Source organism: Pseudorca crassidens, chromosome 15, assembly GCF_039906515.1.
Source record: "Pseudorca crassidens isolate mPseCra1 chromosome 15, mPseCra1.hap1, whole genome shotgun sequence".
NCBI classification, from domain to species: Eukaryota; Metazoa; Chordata; class Mammalia; order Artiodactyla; family Delphinidae; genus Pseudorca; species Pseudorca crassidens.
In genome coordinates this window covers 87,983,443-87,989,108 of record NC_090310.1, presented here as the reverse complement: position 1 = coordinate 87,989,108, position 5,666 = coordinate 87,983,443, and the positions used below count along the sequence as shown (strand labels likewise).

At 58.1% G+C, this 5,666-nt stretch overlaps 1 long non-coding RNA gene across 2 annotated transcripts; it reads right to left on the bottom strand.

Moving 5' to 3' along the window:
* Positions 1-2,424: 2,424 nt before the first annotated feature.
* LOC137208162 (uncharacterized) lies at positions 2,425-4,339 on the bottom strand. 2 transcript variants are annotated; one of them, XR_010935503.1, is made up of 4 exons: positions 3,964-4,339; positions 3,085-3,341; positions 2,670-2,784; positions 2,425-2,540 (listed from the first exon to the last, which is right to left on the bottom strand). It is a non-coding gene; the product is annotated as an uncharacterized lncRNA (long non-coding RNA). The 2 variants fall into 2 exon arrangements; XR_010935502.1 differs by having other exon boundaries at positions 2,670-3,341.
* Between the last annotated feature and the right edge of the window lie 1,327 nt (positions 4,340-5,666).

The window sequence follows — 5,666 nt, the reverse complement described above, 5'->3', positions numbered from 1 at the left end:
CATGAGGACAGGGAACTGAGCTGCCCTGCAGACCTGGGCTCAGTGTGGAAACTGCTGGGAGCAGCGTTTCCCAGGAGAGCCGAATGGAGATGCTTTTTGTAGGTAGTGAGCTCCCCGTCACGGGAGGTGTGTGAGCAGAACTGGCCCACCTTCTGACGGTGATGCCGTGAAAGCATTTCCAATGGCAGAAGCAGGATCAGACTTGGGGTTTCCAAACTTCATTTTGGATTTTATTCCTTGAGACCATTATTTACACTTTTTCTTCCTCTGAACAATTTATGTATTTTATTAAAAGAGTGAGTTTAGTTTTAAAAAGGTAAATCTGTGTCATTACCATAGAGAGGTTACCATAAAAAATGGGTACAAGAGAAAGTGGTATTTGACGTTAGCCAAGTACTGCTGCCTGAGAAGGGCCCCTGAGCCTTAGACCTGCGCGTTCCTTGCTTGTAAAGGGACACTGGCGAGTGTCAGACAGGCGCTGGAGACGGACTGTCACTAACAAGACGTTTTCTTGGATGTGACCGGCACAGAGGAACGAGAGGGTGGAAGGAGCCAGCTCCCTCGGGCCATTGCGTCCATTACCCACAGGCCACACAGGCCCTCACCCGCCCTGGGGGGAAACACTGGCCCCGAGGCCCCCGAGGAGCCCTGTCTTGCTGGACCGTGTCTGCACCAGGGATCCTCCCACAGGACTCGGCTACGGGCACAATTTGAAAGGTAAATCGGGGACACACATTTCAGGTGTGTTAATGCAAAACGCAGATCTCTGGTGCTCAAGGCGAACCCTGAGCTCAGGCACCTTGAGGGGCCCCGGGAACACCTGTGCGCCCTGGGACCACGTGCTGTGCAGCCCCGGATGTGAAGGGGTCCAAGATCTAGCTCAGACCCCCCCAGCCACCAGCACTGTGGGCTCAGGAGACTCTATCCTCGCCTTGCAGGAGCTAGGAGGCGTGGGAGGAGGCCCTAGAGGTCACCCGCAGAGCACAGCAGCCTTTGAGAACAAGGGTAGCCTGATAAAGTGTCCTGGAACATTCTGAACTCGCTGAGTTCTATCCCGGTGGGGCTTTGTCTGCAGAGGAAGTCATTAAAAGGGAAAGAAAGCACGAACCCAGGTCCCTCTGGCTCCCCTCTGCTGCCTGTCCCGGCAGCTCTAGGGGCTCAGAATAGGCGCTTCACACTTTTATGGTCAATCACGGTCCTCCGGCACAGTGTTTGGAGCCCCTCCGCCCAAGAACTGAAATGGAGGAGCTGGGGCGGACACACCCCCTCTCTCCATGGACTTCAGCTGGCTCTATGGACATCTCACTTTGGGGAAAGTGTGTCTCCTCCTGAGATCAGAAGAGAAGTGAAGAGAGAGAGAGACAGAAACTTTCTCCATGTCGTTGGAGACAGGAAGCTCCCCCGCTGCCACACGAGACTTGACACCCCAGTCTGGCGGTCTGGCCCGGAAAAGGGACCATCAGACATGGTATCTGAAAACAACATAGCTTAGTGAGCGTGCTGTATTTGAAGAACACTTAAAATCCTATGTTCACTGCTATTTTGGTGAATTTTGCATATGTATCAGTTGAATCATTTGAAACTGCCAATGTTCTTCCTTTTTTGACTTCCCAAGATGTCCATTTCCACCTAATGACAACTGACACCACACCTCAGAAATGATGCCAACATGTCGCAACAAAGTAGGCTGATTTCACTGCTTCGCATGAGAAAGGATTTTGCTGAAGGTTAAGGAGGTCAGGCTTGGTTACAGACAGTGGCTGTGTGAGCTGTTGTGATCTGTCAGACGCTGTGGCCAGGTGAGGATGAGTATTCAGTGCGGTCCAGGTGTGGGCTGACAGCTGGCTTACCGAAGAAGAGAATCATGAGGTCAGAGCGGTCCCAGGAAGAGACTCAGCCCAGAGACGTCCAAACTTCCTGGAAGGCAGAGCTTCATGGGGGATTAAGCTTGGCAGGTGAGAGGAGGGCATGGGCCGCTGGGAGGGTCTTTGGTAGCAAGAGTCTATGTATGGTCAAACCGTTTTCTGTCCTCAAAGTTGTAATTCCATCCTAGGCGGGGAGAGCCCCTTTGCAGCAGAGCAGACGGCTCTGGACTCTGCACGGCTGCCTGCTGACCTTTCCCTGGGTCGCTTTATCAGCTTCCCGCACCTCTCACAGCGCTCAGTGCCGTGCTGGGGGTGCGCAGGCCCTCCACTCAAGCTGCCACCGTCGTGGCAGGATCTCTGTGCTCCAACAGCACTGCTTTGCTAACCTCTGATGTGAACTGAGATGTCGGCCTCGGGGGCCGGGACACCGTCCAGCTCGGTGCAAGCACCTGCTGGCTGGTCCAGGCAAATTGTGAAGGGCCGACTCGGGGCCACAAACCTCCCCCCTGCTCCTCACTCTTTGTGTCTCCCCGGCAAGGTGACTCGGAGTTTCAATTCCATCTTTGTCTTTTTTAGAGTATCTGCGGCCTTTGAAGGCAGCTGCTGGGGAATCGGATTCCCCTGCACAGGTCCCGGGCATTCTCCCAAAACGCTGGTGGACGCGGGAGGCTCTCCCTGGGGTTACAGATTCACAGATAAGCCACACGGAGTAACACGCGTTTACCGTCCAAAGGCTGCCCTTCTGGCGGCGGTGATGGGAGCGTTGGGCCAGGAGAACAGAGACCCTCATTCACAAGCACTTACTTGGATAGGCTTATTCCGCCGGTGATAACTCAGGCGTCTGGACAGGCAGATGCCGGCGGTGTCAGGTTCTCTCTAGAAGCCACTGGAAATTGCTCAGAGAGTTTGGAGTTAGAGACTAGGTTTGGAGTAGAAAAAGATGGAGTCTGGACTTCCCCGCCCTCCCTTAGAGCCCTGAGCCCTAAGGACACCATCTGAGGACACCCCGGGGCACCCTAAGTTCCAGGAAAGGCAGACAGCAGAGTGAGGAGAAGCCCCCCTCCGTGCCGGGGGCTCCACAGCACAGACGTTGCCGAAACTGCGGGAAGGGACACGCCAGGCCCCCCGGCGCCCGCAGAGCCCAACACTATCCAGACCCAGGGCCTCGGCTGCCCAGCATCTCCCTATAAAAATCATTTGAATTTCATCGTGGACTCACCTGTGCGGTCCTTCTGCATCCGCTTCCATAAAGAAGCAAGTGTCTTTGCCAGGTGGAGGGCATGGGAACTGCCCAGGCCTGCCCAGTGCCCGCCCTGCCAGTATGAGGGTGGAGGTGGGCTCAGAAGGTCCAGCCGGTGGAGACTTCACATTCCGGAAGGACCCCACTTCAGGGGAGTCGCTACAGTAGCTTCAAACACAGCTATGTATGCATCGCGGGGTCCATCATGGCAGAGGGACGCCCGCCAAGCCTCCCGCCTGTAATGCACAACGTTATTCGTCAATCCTGTAATCGCCACGTGACTAGGAAGATTGTATTGCATCGAGGGTGTTTTTGTGTTAAAGACAATAAACGCAGACCTTCAAATTATCAACAACTATTTGCCGCGCTGCTCGGGCCTTTCTTCGTGTTTTATTTGGGCGGGAATCTCAGCAAACCGTGCTACTGAGACCCTGCCCTTGGTCTCTTCACCCACAAGCTGCTACCTCCCCAGGAGCAAATGCCCTGCTACTCAGGACAACCAGCAGAAAAGAGCGTCAGACCGTGGAAGGGAGGGATAGACCCAGGCCGCCGAGAGTCAGGGGCCTCTGCTTCTCCAGTGGAGCCGGGGTGGACCGTCCTGCTCTCAGCCTCTGGACTCCCCTGGGCCCCTCCTGCCCCGTCCTTCCCTCGTTCATGTCCCCCACTGGCCTGGTGCTGGAGCTCACACACCCCTGCCTGGCTCCTGGTTCCCTGCCCGGCCTGCCCCACCGCCCCCCTAACCCTCACCCTAACCCTCAGCTTCCCAGTGATCTGCCTGCCATGTCCACTCCAGCCAGGACCTTCCTCTCGCCAAGGTACCCTGCAGGTCGTCCCCCACCCCCGTGCCTTGGCACTTACAGTGTTCTTGAAAGCTTCCTCCTTTGTTGACTATGCAAATCTCTACCCCACCTCCTCCAGGAAGTCCTCCAGAACCACTTGTCCTCTCTTCCCTCTTCTTCACCCCTGGAAGCCAATGTATTGCTGGGCTCTGTAGTTCTGTAAAGAGGGCCCCAGTGTCCCCTCTGCTCAAGATGGCTTTATCAGAGTCCCAGAACTGTGACCTGGGCTGGCTCCTTCCTGCCGACTACACTCATTGAGTCACCAGGACTGGCCGAGCCAGGGCGGAGTGGCCTGAGCCCTTGACCCACCTTCCTCCCCAACCCAGGACCTTTTTGACCTCCAGAGGGGCAGCCACGGCCAGATATCCTGGTCGGCCCTGCTCCAACCTGCTGACAGGTGCCCAGGCCTGAGAGCCCCTCCCCTGGAAAAAAAGAGACAAATTCCCATCTGAGAAGCCGAGCTCCAGGGGCTGCAACGACAAGGCTGCAGCTGCTGCTGCCCTGGGGCAGTTCCCAGGGTGGGGTGGGGGTCTGGGAGTTTGCTGGGAGGGAGATGCCACCTCTGGGGGCGCTGCCACCCAAGTCCTGACAAGTGCATGTGTTGTGGCCTTGATACTGGTGTTGACATGGCTCTGGGGCAGCTGGAAAGGAGGGCCAAGTGTGGCTCCAGGCCGGCGGGGGCGGCAAGGCTGCAGGTGGGGCCGGGAGAGCCAGGTGGGCGCTGTGGCCGCAGGCAGGGGAGCTGCCAGCCCCGGTCGGGCGTGGTCTGACTCCTGGAGGGCCCGGGGTTTGCGAGGAGACAGAGCCACTGCGTCTGGACGAGAGATGGGGCTGGTCAGGCCTGCGGCCGGGAGAAGCTCCTCGGGCCGGGCTGACCCTCCTGGGGACCAGCTGAGACTCTGGGGCTTTGCCTGAGGTGTGTGGGTCCCCGACTGGCCCTCTCCAAGCCCCCGGGGCCTGGCCAAGGCCACTGGAAGGGCTACAGGGGATGTCAGGAGAGAGCACCCAGGGGCATAAAAGAGGGGTGCCTCCTGGTCCCTGAGATTCCTTCCGGGGAGGTGTCTGCTGTCTTTGGGGCCCGGGAAGCCTGGCGGCCACCGGGACCCCATCCAGCTTGTACCAACTTGCTCTGACCTGAATAGGCCAGCCAGTGGGCGAGGCGGGCTCAAGCGAGTTCTCAGGGAGGGTGAACGACATCTAAACCCACTTAGTGGTGAGGAAATCTTTCCAAAACTCTCCATGATTGTGCGGCCCGTGGCCAGCGCCCTGCAGAGGAGCTGGGCCCTTTCCCACTTGGGAGAACTCTTTCTCATTCCAGGGGAGAAACGCGATTTTCTGGCTCACTGAGAGGCCTGAATGTTCTATTAAACCCCAGGAACATGCAGAGCCAGAGGGGATTTGAAGAGCCGGCTCAATTTCCGGGTCCCAGATGCCTTGATCACCACAGGAAGTGGGGTGGCTGGTGGCTCTGCGGGGCCCGAGGGTGCCCGTGTGTGCAGGCCCTGCGAGGCGCCTCTGGGGCTCTGCCCGGCCTGCACAGGCACCCCCGCGACCCGCCCGTCTTCCCGCCCCGTGGCTCCTCCCTCCCCCGGCCTGGGGCCAGGCCTGGGATGCCCTCTGCAGCCACACCTCTCATTTCTGTGGGAAATGCTTCCCACAGACCTTTCCAGACGCCCCTGGCTGGGCCAGCAGCCCCCCTGAGGTCACCTCTGAACCTGGGCA